This window comes from Montipora foliosa, chromosome 13 (genome assembly GCF_036669935.1).
Source record: "Montipora foliosa isolate CH-2021 chromosome 13, ASM3666993v2, whole genome shotgun sequence".
NCBI lineage: Eukaryota > Metazoa > Cnidaria > Anthozoa > Scleractinia > Acroporidae > Montipora > Montipora foliosa.
Window position 1 is genome coordinate 10,568,700 of NC_090881.1, and position 20,022 is coordinate 10,588,721.

Consider the following 20,022-nt stretch of genomic DNA (forward strand, 5'->3'; position numbering starts at 1 on the left):
GATTATGGGTAATTTGTTGTACGAGTAGTGAAACGTTAGGGATTTGAATCAGTCTAAGTTCACTTTCTTCGCCTTCTTTTTTGTTATCTTTAATTTTGCCCTTAGGCTGCATAGGGTAGTGGCACTTGCATAGGGTTTGAAGAATACGTTTCCTCATTCCCTCAGGGTTTTGGGTTTTCGTATCCTACAAGTGCCCAGTGTACCTTTCCTGTAATAACTTTTTAATAGGTCAGTACCATCAAATATGTTAACATATTGTTATGCGGGAGCGGAGTTTCTATGCATAAGGCTAACAAAATAATTCGGCTTGTGGCGCTTGCTGTCCTACATGCCTAGGTATTTACACAGTTGTATTGTGATTGTGTTAGTTGAGTTGCGTCTGATTGGGTAGTCGAGCCAAAAAATTTGATAGCGCTTACAATTAACTTAAATTTGAGACTTTTTTTCTTAAAGTGAAAGGAATCAGAGGTGGAACAACTTTCGTTTGTCAGGGAAGACAAACGGCTCAATTCGCCTTCATTAGAATTTTCATCCACTGCTGCCGGCAGCATAAGTTTCTTGTTATAAGTTATGGCTGAAGTGATTTGCCTGATAATCGTGGTTCTAACGCAATGCTAAAAATAGGCCTGTTCCAAACGTCGTGCTTCTGCCGTGCCGAACTCAAATTAATTTGGCTTGGCTACTGCCGTGCCGAACTCAAATGAACTTGGCTTGGCAGTGGCACGACGGCGGCACGGCAGCGGTTTCAAACGTCGAACCTAATACAGTACAGTCGAGCCTAATTCAGGACAAAACAAACCATCCATCCAGCGTAATAGTATGCAAATAATGCAAAATACATTAAATTCATTTGTGAATTGAGTTCGGCGTGCGCCGTTTGAAACCAAGCCGTGCTACTGCCGTGCGGCATGGCAAGTCCTGCCCTGCTAAGTAGTCGTGCCGAACTTAAGTCAGGCGTGCGGCGCTTAATGGTTTCAAACGGCGTGCTACTGCCGTGCTTAAATCCAAATGACAATTTCATTTGAGTTCGGCACGGCAGTAGCACGACGCCTTTTGGAACAGACCAGTTTATACTCATTGCATTGTTTTTATTCTTAACGCTACACTTTGAGCGGGCCAAAATTGACACAGCTTTGACATAGACAAAATAAATGCTTCAGCTTCCTATGCGGGTCTAATTTCGTTCAGGAAAATATTAATTATGCTTGGGTAGACAGCATTTAAGCCTTTTGTCTTAAAGTTAAAGGAAGCAGAGGTGGCGCAACTTTATAGCCACAATTTAGTTCAGGGAAGACAAATGGCACAATTCATCTTTAGTTTTCACCAACTGCTCTATAAGTTTCCCCTGAGCTATGGCTGAAGTAGTTTGCGTGATAGCCGTGGTTCCAACGCAACGCTAATTAAAAATGCTTAGTGCAATTATTATCCTCGCCTCCTTCGCAGCCGTTTTTAGGCTCGTCCCTCCCCACAAACGCCTGCTGAACCGAGCCATACATTCCTTTCCCGGATTTAGCCAATCACATTTTACTTACTAAATTCCGTTAGGTTGACCTTGACCGCGTGAGCCTTTTTCTGCGAAGAAGATCAAAACATGTTGACGGAGACGAGTAACCTGGACAGAGCTTTTAGCTCAGTGTGCTCAAGTTTTGTAAATTCTCGGTTGGATCTTTTTCAGATAAAGCGATTTAATAATTTGTCAAGAAAGAAGGGGATTTGTTCGTCAACTTACTGACGGGATATAGTGAATCTCTTGTTTACCAAGCTTTACCTCTCGCGTGTGCTCGACAACTAATTTTCGTTGAGGCACGTTGTTGTCGTTGTGTCACTTCTTGTGAATAAACTTGAATATGACGAAGGATCAAGAAGAAACTGTTTTTATCCCCGCAAACTTCCCTCCTAATTGAAAATATAAAGTTAATTCAAATGAGTAGAACTGAAATTTTTAAGTAGTAACATTTTCTACATAAACTCGCTAAAATTTGAATCTGAATTGAGATTTGAATTAATATTTGGTCTAAGATCATTCACACCAAGTTAATTTTAAAATACGGAGTGATTTCAAGTTACATTAAAAATAAGATAAAAGAAATCACACCACAAATTATAACCAACGCTTCAGAAAATGTGGGATGATTTAATACGCAATTGTTTTCTTCTGTTTGTTTGACTTTTTCGACTTCGTCCGCATCTCGTTCCTCCAAATCGCTCAAACTAACAGCAGATATTCCAAGGGCTAGTAAAGACTAATTACTTAGCCTCTTAAGCCGCTGGAGTTTTTTGTAGCATTTGTAGTTTCAGATCAACAATTGAGACCCACGGCTCTGAAAATTCGTTGTATTCTCGCTGATTGCCGATTCGATCTGCTGAGGAAGATCAATTCCATTTTTGCCACAAATTTTAACCCTTTCAGTGAATTGGTATAATAAAATGCACTTAAATTCACAACAAATATATTTTTTCGGTGTCTGTTCTATCGTAACTCGCAATAATCCAAACTACAATATTGTATGTTTCAACGTCGGAGCTAAACATCTCCAAACAGACTTCGAGGGAAATTTTAAAATGTTAAAACGATTATTTTCTTGATCGTGATTGGTTAGATTGTATTATAGGCAAAACAATGGGAAAGGAATGTATGGATTGGTTGAGCAGGCGTTTGTGGGGAGGGACGAGCCTAAAAACGGTTGCGAAGGAGGCTATTATTATCCTTGACACGTCGCTTTTAGCTGGCCAAGATTGACACTTTGACACACTCAAAACGAATGATCGAGCTTCCTATGATAGTTTATTTTTGTTCTGGAAAATATATGCTACGGTAGATTCGACCGAAATTTGACTTTGAATTTGAATCCTTTGCGGTTGATATCTTCGACGGGACGTAAAGTTGACATAAAATACGAAGTGATGACGAAAGATGGTTATAAGTATGACAGAATTTTTTTGTACGGGAGAAGTTTATATTCTTGTGAACGAGGTTGCTGAAGATCCATCATCTTCCCCAGTTTCTGTGGTACATAAGCGACCTTTTTGAGATTTTTCAAAACGCAACAGAAGTGGAACTTTTGAATATAATTTTTGAAATAAAAATTATGACAGGAAAATTTAAGGTAAAAAACAAATATATATATATATATGAAAATGGATTCTGTCGATGGATTCTTGATGTTTCTGGGTATTGGCTCTTAAAAAATGAAAATATTTAAAAAAAAATTATCTTTATACAACTGTTAATGTTTCCTTTGTCTAATTTTCAACCTAACGAATAATATCCGGGCTGTTTTAAGGTTAACAGGTAAATTCATTAATACGATCTTAATTAAGAATCTGGTTAAATTTTATTCTTTACAAAAAAGTTCTTTTAATTTATCCCTGCATAATCAGAACTTGTCAGATTGTCTTCGGGGAAGCGATACACCGTTGCGAGTTCTTCTTCCAAAAAGAAAGTTTTGCGTACATTTGTGTCATTATGGGAAAAAGAAAAATACTACCACTGGAACATCTGGACTCCCGTGGAAAACAAATCATGGAAAGAAAAGGATTTCATGACAAAAGTTGAGTAATGCGATCTGAACCCCTCTTACTCACCTTGATCCCCTTTTAGCTTGTGGTCCAACAGGGAGATGTGCATCAGCAGTAAAGAAACTTCTCTGAATCCGCCACGCCTTTCTTCGGTTATATTGAGAAAATAAATTGAAAATTCTTGCAAAATTGACACATTTCCAAGGAAATTCTTATGTTTTCCATTAGTTCGATTAATGCTGTGTTTCAGTACAGTTAAGCTTTTATAGCGGTAAATATTGAACTGAGGTCAAGTTACCACATCTTGCCAGTACATTAAATTGAACACCCCGAAGGGATTTTGCTTCAGTCAGGAAAACCTATTTTTGTCTTTAAACAAAAACCCGTCTACCGTGCAATGGTGGGTCAGTTGGTTGAGCATCGGGCCGTGTCATGCGGGAGGTTGTGAGTTCGACCCATGTTTCGAACAGAACGAAAATAAGTTTAAGATTCCGATCTGTGAGTTATTAAGGCGCAGTTGCACTCGGCACATTTCTTGCAGCTTGTCCGAGATTTTGTTGCAACAACAGTTCTCACGTTCCGAAATGAGTTGCTTGATGGGTGTTGCAGTACACCACGTTTCATTCAACTTTTAAGTTACACGAAACGTGGAGGCTGTCCACGTAAGAAAAGGTAACGCAAATTGTCAACTATTTTCAGTGATTGTCAACTACCCTATCCCATGTACAAATATCGCATTTACTTTGATCAAGTCCATGCTTTTCATTTTTTTTAGAGGACTGTTTCCGAGGTGACCTCTAAACTCCACAATTTGCCGTCTGTAACACCTTCGATCTAGCTGTAAATATCGGACACCAGCAATACTCCGCTTTCTATTACGGAAAGCTGATTATTTTATATATTTAAGAGTAACTCTTCTTTAATACATCACAGGTTCAATGATTGAGTTCTACAAAATAATTACTGAGTTATGAATGTTCCAAAATTCCTTAGATCTAGAGCTAAGACTACTACAGCTGAAAAGTACTTATACAACGCTAACACATCATAGAATAAAACTTTTGGGCACTCGCTTGCGTTCGCCGTAAAAGGATTGGTTAGTTTCACAATTATTCGGCGCCATTTTGACATAAAAGGAACCGCCGTTCCAACTATTTTTTGATCGCAAGTTTGAGAAACATCCTTCTCTTGAGAAAATATTTATGTAGATAAGTCATTTACCTCATCCTAAATGCCGTTCAACCTTCAAGATCTTGCATGTACGAAAATTGGCCTGTTTGTGAAGAATAAACAAGAGAAGACAAGTGAGACTCGTCGTCAACATATTCACTTATGCAAATTAGCAACCAAACTAGTGTGGTCTGTTCCTCACCAATACACTTGGGTACAGAATAATGTTTATGATCAGCATTATGTTCTGAGCTAGTGTGCAGTAGGTTATCGCATTGAGCGCAGTGAATCCTTTTTCATGACAACGTAGTGCCGTGTTCTTGGTACGGGCCGGTCGCGCAACAGTCAACAGGGGCAAAGAGGAAAAAAAATATGTTATTTGCATTAATGCCATCGTAAATTTCCATGAAATACTACCTCTTGGCTTGCAGCTTTCGTACTTAATATGAACGTTTACGGCATGTCGGCAAGCGAGTTATTTGAGAAAACAGGGCGCGGTCTGGATTAGATGACCCATGGAAAAGACGTGTGAGGCCATGGCTTCCCTGATAAACCCTAAAGAAAGTTAGATGGTGAGTTCGACGAGATTGAAAGGGTTCAATCAGTACGCAACAAATGGCTTTACAACTATTAGTCATTCATCAAAAAATGAAAAATACAAAACAGACACACACACACACACACGCACAAAAACAGTTCAGTTTACATTGGTTTTGCCTCCTTATTTCCAGACGATGTAACTTGTTGAGATTTGAATGGACCAGTAGTGCTCTAATTAAAGCATTTGCATTCTTGAACAAATGACATCAATAGATCTATCAGGTCCTTTTTTCTGTCTCTTGATTTAAATGGTACTTCATAATGGCGCAAGATAACCTTGAGCACTGTCACGTTAAATTGATGCAGCTTATTTTTCTTTGCACACCCGCAGAAGTTGAAGGTGTCGTATGAAAGGGGATACTGCGGCCTCAGTTCCTCTGAGATGTGCTCCATCAGCCGCTGTTCCTCTTCTTCTTCGTCTAGAAAGAGTTCCTTTGAACTTTGCTCACCTTCAGGTGAGGTTGCTTGTTGTCTTCTTCTGTTTGCAGACAGGCGTGAAAAACTTTTCTCCACTTTTTCTCGCTCAAATAACCTTCTGTTCTGCTCATTTCTTTCCTTCCGCATATCATTGGAAATTTTTTTTTTTTTTTTTTTTTTTTTTTTTTAATTTTCCTTTATTTGCAACAATACAAGAGAATACAATGCTTACGAACAGTACACTGACTACTTACAGCACTAGCTCTATTTACATGATATTACTCTAATTTTAACAGTGTTTGAATTACGACTAACAAATCTACACGACTAACAAATACAGTGAAGACAGTACTACTAACACATGCAGTGACGACAAAGGGCAAAGAAAAAAAAAGAAGAAAAATAGATAATTATCATTACAGCTTGAAGTTGCACTATGGAGGCATCAAAAACAGGGTAAAGGCGTGTGGCTCACTACAGGTAATGTAAGATATGCACCTGACCGGAGATTTGAAAGAAACTAATGGGTAGGAGATAAATACAGATAGGTGAAGAAATATACTAATATTAATTAGATCCTCATATATCCTGCAAGAGGTTTCCATTTCTTTGTGTCTCCACTTTTTATTTCTATTTCATATCGTGATTTTAAAGTGCGTATGAAATGTGTAAGATTTGGATGGCCTTCTTTTGTCTTAGCGAGCCATATGTGATATCGTGCTAAGAGAAAGCAATAATTTATAAGAAGTGCGAATTGAGAGATATCTGGCCTCAGACCCAAAGCAGTAGTATTTGTCAAAGCATAATCCCTAGGAAGTACATTTAGGTTTATCACCCATTCAGTAAGTTTATTCCAAAAGTGAGATGTGTGGCTGCACGTCCAAAAAAGATGAATAAGTGACTCAGAGGAGGTGTGACAAAAGCTGCAGTTTTCATCGCCCTTTAGACCTATTCTAAATAAGAAGTTATTGGTTGATACGCGTCTATGTAAGAATTTAAACTGGAACTCTATTAGCTTAGTGCTCTTTGTGCATTGTTTAGCTAAAATATAAGCAGCAGTCCAATTTATGTTGTCATTTGTTGGTAGGTCACAATCCTGTAGCCATTTTTTTTGACTTGACTCGGGGGTTAAGCTCTTGATACTGATCAATTTTTTATATATTATCATTGGAAACTTGCTGAGGGTCAGCTTTTAGCCCTGACTGTTCTCCGAGGTCAGACTTTGCCGTCAGGTAGTTTTTAACTTTCTCGGGGAATATAGTTGATCTCGCTCGTTGCTTGGTTAGGCCCAGCCCATAATAACACAGCTCGTGGTGGCGTGACGGTTCGCGATCCCCTGGGTCTCGCGAGATAGCGAGGAGAAAATAAGAGAAAACTAAGGGTAAAATAACGTATTTCACACCCCTTCCCACAAACCCGAAACACAGCATAAATTTTTAGTAAACGCGTACGACTTTAATTAAAGATAAAAGTTAACTACAAGTAAAACAGTTACGACAGTTACTATCTCTAAATGAACTAATCTTACTTAGATTTACTTAATGCTAATATATACTTAAACGACAATACAAAATGAACTAAATACTTTACTTTAATATTTACAGACAATAAGTCCAGTTCTTCGTCAGCCTTCGTGCCTTCTCAAGGTTCTTGTAAGTCCAACCGGCTAATCCTACAACCATCCACTTCCACTTTCAGCAAACCAACGAACGTAGTCACGTCTTCTGTCAGTCCACAAGACTCTCACTTTCGTCGCCGAACTTTTCCTCCAAAAACTTCCACTATAAATATATTTGCCACCGCTGACAAAGGAGTTTTGTCTGGGAATTTCGCGGTCGGCTCCCACCAATGACTCTTGGCAGTGTTTCTCTTTTCCACTTTCTTTAAACTTTCACCTTTCCACTTTGACTTCTCTCCGGCTTTCCTTCTCCTAGCAGTCTTCTCGTCAACTGACCTTTTTCCACCCGCCTTTACAAAACGCTACTCACATTTATATCTTTACATAACAATGCACTCCACATTAACACTTATTGACAAACCTATTGTTAAAACACGACCCTAACGAACCAATAGTTACAAAAGCATCTCCACAATGGAGACTTAAAAGAACAAATAGACTGACAAACTATTCTCTAATGTACTAATTGCGTTAGACTACGATACGAAATTAACACTAAGTAATTAACACGAGCGGAATAAACTATGAACTAACGAAACAAAGAATTAAAGAAAAAGGAATTTTGTGACAGGTGGGCGCCGGTTCACTTTTACTCTGGTGGACAAGTTCGCAAGGTTCATCTTCAGTGATGTTGACTGTTTTGGTAAATCTCTCCACCCAATCTCTACGAATCGTATCGTAAAGCGTTTCTGACTGTCTTTCAGCCTCAACGCAGTGATCCCCTACATCTAAATTCGCTTCAAGTTCTGAAAACAGCTGAAAACTCTTCTCACACCAAGACTCCAAACATTCAAAAATTTCAATGTCCGAATTGTGCAAATCTTGATGACGATTGCTTTCATCTATATCCTCCGCCACAGAATCTCTGCTTTGGTATACACGTGAATTATGAAAAGGGAAAACTCTTCCTTAACTATGAGACAGGTGTCCCCTTGATCTTTTGTCACCAGCTGGTCGAGTGAGATTTCCTTGCCACGCCCAATTCTGTAGGACTTCCACACGTCGTCAATCTGGATGTTATGCAGTTTGCTGAAACCATCTATTTTGTTCACTTCTAGGGTTAACTTCGCTTTGTCAACCTCACAAACACACGCGGAGGTACCCTTCACTGGTCGTTCAGATTGTGCACTTCTCATGTCCCCCGCAGTCAGAATGTCGTGTCCTTCGTCGCATAAACGGCGGATGCATGTTTTCATAGGTCACAAGATCCGATCACAAACGTCTTTGCCATATTGCGGTTCAGAAAAATCAAAGCGACAAACGTCAACACCAACCTGTTCACCAACGCTCCTTGCTGCAGCGATTAGAGAACTATTATGGTAGCAACCAGCTTCATCTGATCTCAAATAAACTTGGGCGATGTGAGGCTTCTTGGCGTTAAGTTCTCCTAATGTGTTTTCTAGAATAGAACATACAGCGAACCAATCCTGTTGGCATGCATCAAACAGATTGGCATATTATTGCATCTCCAGCTTTCCACTGACGTCAAGATCGCCTGTGATTACCGTCGATATGTGCCAACTCAATCCTCTCTTACCGAACCAGTCGGACTGTTTTTCTCGATATCAAAGCTGAAGAAACTTCATCGCCCAATCCATTATTATCAGCGCACAAAAAGTTGGATTCACACTTATCATCTTCAATTGATCTTGCTTTGCCGCTTCTTGGTTAACAGAACGAACAACATTCGCCTTCCAGTGCAAGATATCTGCCTTTGCCAGCTTGAAGTCGTATAGCAGATCTTCTCGTTGTTCATTGCTGTAAGGAATCCACAGGGCACTTTGAATTCTATCTTCGACTTCATCGAATGCGTTTCGAAGGTCTTGGCAGTCACTGCAGCTTTCTGTGTGTTGAGAGGAGCATTTCTCTTGGAAGTCAGGATCTTGTTCGTCACTATGTGCGAACTTGCGACAATGATCAGGACAAAAGGCTTCTTCAGGATTGCAATGAACAATAAAATTGGTTTTCAAATAGCATTTCCCATTCCTTAGCCTTTCCTTCATTTCAGTGCACCATTGCCTGTCCATCCCTCTTTTCTCTAGATCATCGACTATCGATTCATTTTTATGGAAACCTGCAGAGGCATCGGCGGCCGTATTGTCGAGGCCTTGTGAAGACTTTCGCTGCGAAGCTTGTCCTACTTCCAGAATCTTGAAGAGGGTAGTGCGACTTAGAGGTTCAAATCTCTCCTCCTGACAGAACTGCATGTACTGACTAATCGTTGTAGAACGAGTTACTGTACGGACAACGTTTGGCATCTCCATTGTCTGGTCACTGTCTAGCTTAAGTAACTTAGTTCCGTAGGATACATCCTAATAAAGTACGGGCGATTAATAAACTCAACGAAATGATCAACTTTGCTCATATCAATGCGGACACGATGGTATTTCTTCTCCTCAAGAGCCAAGCCTGGACCCATCGCTCTTGCATGACACCGCGCCCTCTGTATCTGACGTGTAGACAGTTTTCCATATGGTGCGTGAAGTTTCTTCAGTGTGCTCACCGAATACTTGTACGCATATAGGCTGAGAATTTGAGTCTTGGTGATTTGGCTTTTAGCATTCTTGTAAGCGCTCATCAAGGCCTTGAGCACATCATTGGCTTCTGGTACGTCATCCATTTCTCCTAAGGTGGCCATGGCATTAAAAAGCACCTTCCCGTAGTTTGGGGCTATCACTTCGCACACATGCATGGAGTCTACTATGGCCTTTTCGATGAAGCACTGTCGCTGTTCTGAAGTACATTTTTCCCATGAGACAAGCTGAGATTTTAGAGGTTTTCTTTCCCAAGGAATATTTCTTGCAACCTCGTCCATTGCAGCGTTATAGGTGCTCCCTAATTCAGGTCTATGACTGGAGGTTACTTCAGGAATCAAGACAGGACTCCAACAATTAAAGACTGGAATGTGGGTTCGAGGCAGGCGTGGGGAACTGGCGAAATGGCGTTGTCTGCATTTCAGCAGCATTTGCTCGTATGGCTGTTCTTGCTTCAGCTTTAGCAACTCTGGAGGATCGAAATATTATCTATTTTACCGTGAGGTATAGGCGCGGTTTATAAAACATGTTAACTGTATTACTAAAGAGGGGCATTAAGGGACCGGTTTATGTAGAGGGGAGGTGAGAGACAAGGGGGTTCAAGGCTATTTTCCATTTGCAAAGACGGAGGAACTATGTTTGTTTAGGTCTGGGTTGAAGGGGGTCAGTATGTAAATTTTGCAAGAGGACTTCTTAGTGCCATATCGGAAAATGAAAATCATCTCAATTCATCAGTTAGGCAGGTCACATTAGAGATTTACTGCAGTTAAATAATTATTATAGTACATTTCCTTTAATTTAATCCTTTATATTTTCTTCAACATTCCAGAATGGCCTGCTTAACTATTTCTCTGCACGAAAAACTTCTCTTCAAATAATCAGGGTGCGGTTGTGGACGAACTAATTTGTTTTCAGTATTCCTTAAATGATAAGCACTTTGATTGTCACCATAAACAAACCTCGATTGCAGAAATTCTGGTGTCATATCATTCAATGTCTTATGCATCATGATAGAAAAAGGGTCCACGCAAACTGAGTGATCTTTGCCTTAACTGCTAGCACTCAGCATGCGACTTGGCACTAAATTAGCCGCTTCCGTGGTCTAGGACCTCGAACGCAATAATAACAAACCTCCCAGTATCCGCTTCTTCCTGGTTAGACAAGACTTTAGCAGAGCTCTGCCATCCAGTTGCCGCCAGTCGCTCAGCATGCTTCTTACGGCAAGTGGTGCATAGCTGTGTGTGAATAATAACAACAATGCCTACGATAAATAACAGGAAACTATTCCTGAATGGTGGTAGAAAGACTCAGAAAGGGACAAAATATGCGGAGGAGTTCACACTATGTTACGTGCAGCCCAGCACTTGTTTTATATTCTCCAATATTGTTTGCCATTCAGGCTAGTAAAAAACGAAAACAACGGAGAGTATATAGTTGGTATTGGTTGCTAGACAGTAAAAAGAAGTACATTTTAGTTTTAGGTATACACCAATGAAAAACAACAACAACAGCTGAAGCCTGAATAACACTGGTATTAGGGCTAAACGGGACTCGCCACAAGAATTAACCGAGGCCAAAGTGTACTTACGTGATCCGACAGCAGCATTTCTTTGAAAAATAAGCTTTATTTCGTCGGCCATTTGGAATGTAATGACGTGGCTGCCCTTCACACTTGCATTTTTTTCTGTGTGGTCAGGGTATTGGCAGGATCTCAGACCACGCCAAAATCGTCCCAGTAGATGTCTGTGCCTGGGCAGATGGTCGATCCCTTCAGTTGGGAGCTTGACAAGTGCTAGATTCTCGCTCTTGAAATGATCAGTTTAACCTCTGTAACGTCACTACACTTCGACAAGTGGCATCTAGCCAAATGGGCAGATATGTCTGCGTTGCGCTCTGATAGCAAAACATTCGCAAGTTCGTCCCTACTAGACCCACATGGCGTTTTCAATAGTTCGTGAAACGAACAATCTGAGTAGATGGAGGACATTTTTAAAGCGAACAACGAAGACTTGTCGATAAAATCTGTTTTGCTTTTGTTTGCAAATCTCCCCCGACAATCTTGTTTGATTTAATTTAATTAAGATAATTAAAGAGAGAATTTGTTTGCGATCATAATGTACTAGGGTAAAATTATGGCGTAAACGAGAAAAAAAAAAGCGATTTTCTTTTAAAATTAAACGTCTGTGGAGATTCTCTATTTATTCCCTTACCCTGTATTAATATACATCTCAAGATGTTTGTTTGCCAAGTAATTCCCTCAGAAACGGATAAAAATCGTTTAACAGAATAAGCACGGAAAACGGAACTGATAAATTTTTCTTTTCTTGGCAACCCTAAAAAACCTGGCCATACACGTATCAATGAATTTTGTCCTCTCAAAAATAGCATAAACGTAACGTAAGAACCGTGCGTGTCTGGTCTTCTCGAGACAGAGGTGAGAGATGATTTCATGCAGACTGGAACGCCTAAATTGCTCTGTTGTAAACATGCCGGTTCACAGCACCAGTGAAGTCGTCCCTCTGGCCTTTCTGTGGACGAATTCCAGGACCTACCGATACAATTTGAGCAAGTTTTGAAAGCTAAAAACTTCAATCTATGCTGTATTTTGCCGGTAGGACTGGGTGGCTCCACACTCATAAGAAAATCTATAAAATGAGAGGGGGGGGGGGGGGGGGGTATTCCCTTGTCATGGAACGACCGAATTACCCAGAATTCCTTTTGGGCGTGGAGGAGGCAAGCGGAGGAAAAAGTAGCGAGAAGAAGATTTCTAGGCGGATACTAAGGAGTAGCCAAGGTGCGTGCTGTTAACGTAGACTTTTTATCATAGGAAATTCGGCCTGGCCTTCAGTAATTTCTTGTCAAAGAAACGGTATAATGTAAATAAGAGAGTAATGAGATTTATATTTGCGATTACCTGTCCTCTTACGTACCACTTAAGTCAAACTCTACCTCTCTATGCAATAAGCGCATTCAAAATTTCCTCATATTATTGAAAGAAAAGGCTTGTCCTGCATATATGAAAAATACGTTTTCTCTCCCGTTCTCTTCTTACACATGATCTTTGTGGAAATTACATTCTGGCCCTCAATAAACCTAGAACAACCAGTTATGGTGTTAGTTCTTTTTCTTATGTATTAGCTAAGTACGTTGCGAAATGCGCTACCTGATTTTTCGCATACCACTGAGTTTACTGGTTTTAAACTGATCCAGGGCCGGATTTTGTACGGCGGCTTTTCGTTTTGATAATATATCTTTAAATATTATTTAACATTTAGTTATGTATCTGTATATATTATGTATGTTAGCTGTAATGTCTCGAAGATATTATTCTGAAATTCGAGATAAACTAAAGTTTTATGCATGCATGTATGTTACCTTCGGCAGGGCGCATTCGTGCACTTTGTAATATGCGACTCCAGTGCTTACCATATGACAGATAAAATGACTTTTCTCTTGAATATATAAGCCATCGAAATCTTACATTAAATTGTAATGACAAGGGCGGTTTGGAGTTGTGAGTAGGCGTGGAATTTGTCTCATATGGTTTAGGGGCCGACATATCCCTCCCTCAATGCCGTATCGGGAGGTGAGGTCCGTAGCAGAAAGCAGCGAAGGGCCAACTGCGTCCAAAAGCGATCGCACGGGTCGAAATCCCGGGATGACTCGTTTGGTACGACGCTCCAGCGCCACGTCTGGAGGTACTGCATTTTTTTTCTCGTCTCGTCTTCAAACATTCCGTCAGCGCATGCGTGCGTAAATGTTCAGCCTCTTTGATACCTACAATACTAGACATATTTAGTTGGAACACTTAGCGAATGGTAAGAATCTTCGTGTTACAAGATCGTAGCTTATACCACATCCCCCATCCCCAAATTCAATGTTGTGTGAGAATTTTTCGGGCGACTACTAGTAGTTGTGGAAATCAACATTGAAGGAAGGGGGAAACGGGTGTGGGTGTTCTAACAAATGTGACGAGTATTGTATGTCAATACCTACTTAACCTAAAAATTTTAATAATACAGCTTTCTAGTCCAGTTAACAAATGATTTTACTTCCTTAAATCTCTTCCATTTTTTTTTAACAAGTCCATTTAATTTAATTTGAAATAAATATGTTTTTCTGTCTTATATTTGTTGATGAAAACTTTCCTTAAGTGGCTTTAAGGGAGGTTTGAATCCTTTACAACTCCACAAGTATGATTTTCCACGAATTCATATATAATTAATTAGATCCAACTTCTCCTTTAATAGCCCTAGTTTTATATCACAATAAGCGACCGAGAGACCTCCGAAACTCTTTAGTATATTTAGATTGTTGTCATTAACTTCATTTCAAAAAGCGTTCGAAAAAGAACAAGCAATCATTATATGGGATATAGTTTCTGTCGCGCCTAATGACAAAAAGAGCAGTTCCAATTGGAAATGTATCCTATCTTACATAGCAGGTCATTCGTGCACAGGATAGAATTTAACACTTTTTACTGATAGGAGCGTGTTACATTACAACACTAGCTACTACCAACGGATCGTACTGGGAAGCTGGTTTACTAACCTACAACAGAGACCAATAAACCGATGCCTACATCTTCCCGCACCCTAAAATCGACTCATCGACGACATCAACAACAGAGAAAGATCACTCTAATTCACTCCATCACAGTACTGCCCAACGTATTCTACGATACAAGTACAGACCTTACACCCATTGACGGATCACAATGCACCAATCATTGTTTAGTCTTCGACTAAGTTGACATCTACGACCGGAGTTCTCAAAGTATCCACGGACGTTGCACAAATCACTTGACTCTGAAGAAGACTTCCGCTCAGGTTGTCGAAACGTCAGTCCATGTCATCTAAAACAGTCCTACCTTACTTCAATCCAAAATTGGGTAAGTTTATCCGCAATCTGAAAGGAACAGATTTCTTGAGAACAGTCCATACTAGGAAATTTGATTTTGTTAAACCCGCACGTCTGACATCTTAAAAGACTCGATGTTGGACAGCAGATCACTTGTATATTTTACATGCTTATCGAAATATTATTAACTACTTAATAACCGAGAATGAGGTCGTTACGGGGAAATCTCAAACTGAGGCCTTGATGCGCGCGCTTCACTGTTCATTCATCGTTTCAAATCGCAAAAATCAAGTGAACTGACGCGTCGTTCGATCTAAAATAATCTTTATTTTCGTCACAATTTATTATAGCCGCGAAAAGGTCGTGTAGAAGGTTAGGGCCACGTCACAACAAGGAAAATTTTGTCAACATCTCTGAGAATCAAAGGCCAAAGTCAATACGTAAAGAAAAATGTCAACGGCCTCGTGGAAAATGTAAAATGTCATCAGCCGGTAGGTTCAAAATTTCTTTATCGCCCATGCTTATTAATGACAAATAGCGATGAAATGTTTTCATGTCGCTGACTGTTTTTTTTGTTGTGTTTTCACTTTTTTGCTCCTTTACAAAAGTTTCAACCTCTTCTTGGCTGTTTCCTTCGTTTTCTCTGTCGCCAACTCGTTCATTATTTGTTTCTGTCAAATCACCGTTGTCCAGAATTCGTACTCGTCCGGGTAATAAAATTCACTCTCAGAGTGTTCCCCCTCGTTACTCATTCTCACCCGCTACAATTTTCAGACAAAAATTAGTTTTTTAATTACCTTTGGCTTTGTTTTTGCAAGCCCGTAATCGGCCCGTGGGCATTACGAGAGAAAAATGCCCTACAATTCAGTCACAATTAGCCAATCAGAGCGCGCGTTATATCGGCCACAAACAAAAGCCATATAGTAAATACCTCTTACTAACCGAGTTCGAGGTCCGTACGGGAAAAAACGAGGATCCGTAACTTACAGTACGGACCGAGAAAATGAGGTTAGTAAGATATTTATTATATCTCTGAGGTTAACCGGCGCGCGGGCAAGGAAACTAGTCAAAGTGAAGCGGAAGGTTTAACTGCCACAAAGAATGCCGTGGCAAAATCCCAAAAAGTAAATCTTCTTGGCTGTTAAGTTTGAAATAGTTGCTTACAAGATTCAAACAGTTTTCAGTACAAGTTTATGCAACAGAAATGACATGAAAAACTCGCTAGATGATGTTTTGTCGAAATTTTAAATTTAGCGGGCTGTACAGCGGGCCGTACTGTAGAATACGGTCCGCTAATTTAGCCAATTACAGCGCGCATACTATCTGAGAGATATAATAAGTTTATATAATACACTTCTACCGTCAATTTTTATCTTAGTCTTTGTTATTCCACATCGTATTTATACACGTTGTCGGGATCTTCAAGTTCTCTTACATTTGACCACCATACTACTAATTTTCGATAAAAGGCTTTTGAAACGCATACTTGATTTGGCTCATAATTATATGGAAATAGAAAAAGACCCCCTTGGCTCTTGACTTTTCCGTGGCATGAAAAAAAAAAAAAAAAGAAATACAAAGCTGGAATATACCAGTTCAAGAAGACGAACTGCTTTGATAATGTTTACCTTTCCACGAATTGGCAATTATTAAGTTCTCATTTTTTTTAACCTTTGGTTAAAGTTTTTTTTGTCAACTACAAGCTGTACATCACAACAATTCCTAAAAAAAAATGACGAATGTTTTCCAATTAACCGCAAGTGGTTGATCTTCACAGTTCTGAAGGGACCCAACCCACATTGCTTCCGTATTCGTGACATTAATTTTTATCCCAGAAGCTTTCTCAAAACGTTCAAGTAATTTAATCAAAGCTCTATCCGAATCCAAGTCTGATAAGACAGCAGTTGGGACATCAGCAAACTGCAGCAGTTTATTTTATAAACCCAGCCCTTTATTGTTATTCCTTTAACACTCTCTTGGTTTCCGATAGCTATTGTCCGTGTTTCAACTGCAGTCACAATCAGATATGGAGAGAGGGGATCGCCCTGCCTAACTAATGGGAGCAAAAACTTCGCAGCTTTGAATATCCTTTTAGAAAATATTTACCCATCGTATAAAATCAAGCCCAAAAGCAAGTCTGTTCAAGCACTTTTCAAGAAATTTCCATTGCAGACTATCAAAAGCTCTCTCAAAATCGATAAATAATAAAAGACCTGGTAACTTCCCTATCTTTTGTACACTCCATTATATCGAGAATTGAGCGTATATTTTTCACTTATATTTCTGCCAGTAAGATACTCTGACTGATTATTACGAATTAAATTAGGCAAAACGCGTTTCATTCTCTGTGCAGTAACTTTTGAGGCAATCTTTGCGTCGACATTCAAAAGGCGGTCTTAGTCTTTCTTCTCAATAAGTGTAACGACAGCCTGTTTTGTGACGGGCTCATTATTCCTTTTTCAAAAGACACATTGCAGCATTCAACTAAATGTTCTCCCAAGAGAGGGGGTCCCAAGAGGTTCCAGAAAGTCTTGCAAGATTCTATGGGTAAACCATCATTTCAGGGAACCTTATTTATATTGCAAGGAGTTCAGAACCTTAGTACACTCTTCAATACTTATTAAGCATTCAAGGCAATTTCTAGATTCATTTAAAAGTGTTGGTATAGGTAAATCCTTAAGGCAGAAAGAACGTCCAGTTATAAAGGCTTTCATAGAAATTTCTCTTAATAGCTTCTAAGATTTGAAAGGCTTTCATTGAAATTTCTCTTAGCTTCTAAGATTTTAAAGGGGTCTGATGTAATGACTCGACTTAGGCGTAGCCTTTGAATGTATTTTCTAATAAGATTGCGTTTTTCTAAGTTAAAGAAATATTTAGAGGTTTTTTTTGTTTTTTCCGTGTTCATGCTACCTAGCTCGCGATCTAATGATTAGATATGTACTCTCAACCTCTTTTTCATACAGCTGTTCCATTTTTTCTTTCAAGACATTCAAAACTGATAAGGGTTATTTTGAAAAACCAATGAGGCTTCTTGACATTATTTGTTTAAACGCTGCTTTTCTGCTTTCGTTAGCTTACTTTTATTAATCGAACATTGTCTAGAATATTTCTTATATTATATATTTCACCCAGTCCCATACAGAGCGGTGATCGCTTAAATCTTGCTTCCCTTCTTGAAGCCAAGTCACGGGTAAGAGAGAATTTATTTCACCAGCGTATTGTTTGATCATTTAGAAGGCAACGATTTAATTTAATTTCAACACCTTTTAACTCTATTATTATTACGGAGTGGTCAGTTTTTATGGCAAAAATTATATCAACATAGCTAACGTTATCGGAAAAGGAATTGGAAATAAGCCAATAGTCAAGCCTACAAAAAAATCAAAGGTTCTAATTGACTCCAAGTAAAGCTGCGTCTCGTGGGATTCTTTACTCGCCAAATATCATGTAAAGTAAGCTCTGACTGTAAATGCTCAATTGTGTTAATTACAGATTGTCTAGGGATCTTATTTTACTTTCACCTGTCCTGTCAATAATCAGATTAAAAGGAAAGTTAAAGTCTCCCCTCACAATGATGTTTTGAATCTCATACAAACTATTGTTCACAATGGTTTGCAATAACGACCGATGAAAACTAACTAGTTCAGTGTCTTGATTCGGAGCAGATATGTTGACTAAAAGAGCAGGTTGTCCGCACAAAAGTACCTTCAGTATAATAAATATACCATTTATGTCAACAAAAGACTGTGCGACTGCGCAATAAAAATTGTTCCCAATTAGAATCACCACCCCTCTGGCATTGTTTGCTCCATGAGAGCAGAACAATGCAGCACCCAATTCTCTTTTCCATGAGACTGCATTCCTTTGAACGGAATGTGTTTCCTGTGGTCACATATGGTCACTCTTTTACGGTAGATGCCAATGCCTCTCGTATTTCAAAAAAAGTGGTTTACCTTTTCCCATTTGCGGTCAGATAAATAATGGAGAAAAAGTCTAGATTTAGGAGAAGGATGCTGATGTATGTGCAGCCAAATAACAACACCAGAAAATCACCAACAAAAATTAAATAAGTATTACTATAAGATGAAGGCTTTTAGGTGAATAAATTATATGATTTCTGCAAAATTAACGTTAAAAATATCGCATAAATAAAAAAATTCACTCAAAAAGAGTTCTTCTCAAAGCTTCGTGCTCGCGCAGCATTGCAAGAGCAGATCCAGCACACATGAAGAACATCGATGGCCCTCAGGGCTTGCCTTTGCTGTGCTACGCGTTGCAAAAGAAACACAACTCCGTATATATGAAACAGCTACTAACGACACACATCCTTGTCTAATACTGTCGAAACAGATACGACCCGTGAACGGGACGTGAAACAATGGTTTACGAGTCGCACGACTCGTACGGGTCGTGCTAAATGGAATATGCCATTATACGGGCCTTATCAGTTCGTGTATATTGGACAACCCTCCCTTAGATGTAAAATATTCTACAATTCTTACCCCATTAAGTTTTGTCCGCCTTTCCATCTGTCCTTTTTACAGCCTGAAGCAATCTTCTTTTAAAGGAGATAAATGCTACAATTAACGCATTAGATGTACAACCAGCCTTGGGCCGTACTCAAGACCTCGGGCACAGTTTTTTTCCTATACGGACATTACAGCCGGTGAACAACATATATCTATTGAACACGATGAGTTTAATATTTGGGGGAGACTACTGTCCTGACATGCAAAATATAAACTGGTGGTCTCCGTCCATGGCTCAAAAACGCCTTGTGCCTAATTGAAGCTCTCTATTAACTCGGCGCAATCTCGTCCCCAGAGTCTTCGTTCCCCTTGACCAGCGGGTCGGGTTACGAGAGACTCTGGGATAATCCGTTTCGAATGACAAGATTCTTGTCATGAACACCATTGCGCAGGAGTAGGCGTAACGCCAAAATGGCGAAGAGAGTGGAGGATTTGTTTCACGATGGCATGCAATTTTCTTTAGCAAAATTAGAATATCCCAACCTAGAACTGAAAAAGGAACAATATGATGTGTTGGAGCGATATGCCTGAACAAAAATCTGTGCTGAATATGTTACAAACGGGCTGTGTTGTCAAGTGTTGCCTGGGATTTTCGATTAGAATTTGGTAACGTGCATGAAAGTGTTAAGCAGATTGTGTCGCTGCTGAATGCACTGATCCGGGATTAGTTTAAAATGTTAAAAGCCTGTCTTTGTTTTGTATCGTGGAAGATAAA

General features: G+C 39.5%; 1 pseudogene; it reads right to left on the reverse strand.

Annotated features, from left to right (window-relative positions):
- Window positions 1-7,906: 7,906 nt before the first annotated feature.
- LOC137981685 (uncharacterized) lies at window positions 7,907-8,520 on the reverse strand (annotated as a pseudogene).
- Between the last annotated feature and the right edge of the window lie 11,502 nt (window positions 8,521-20,022).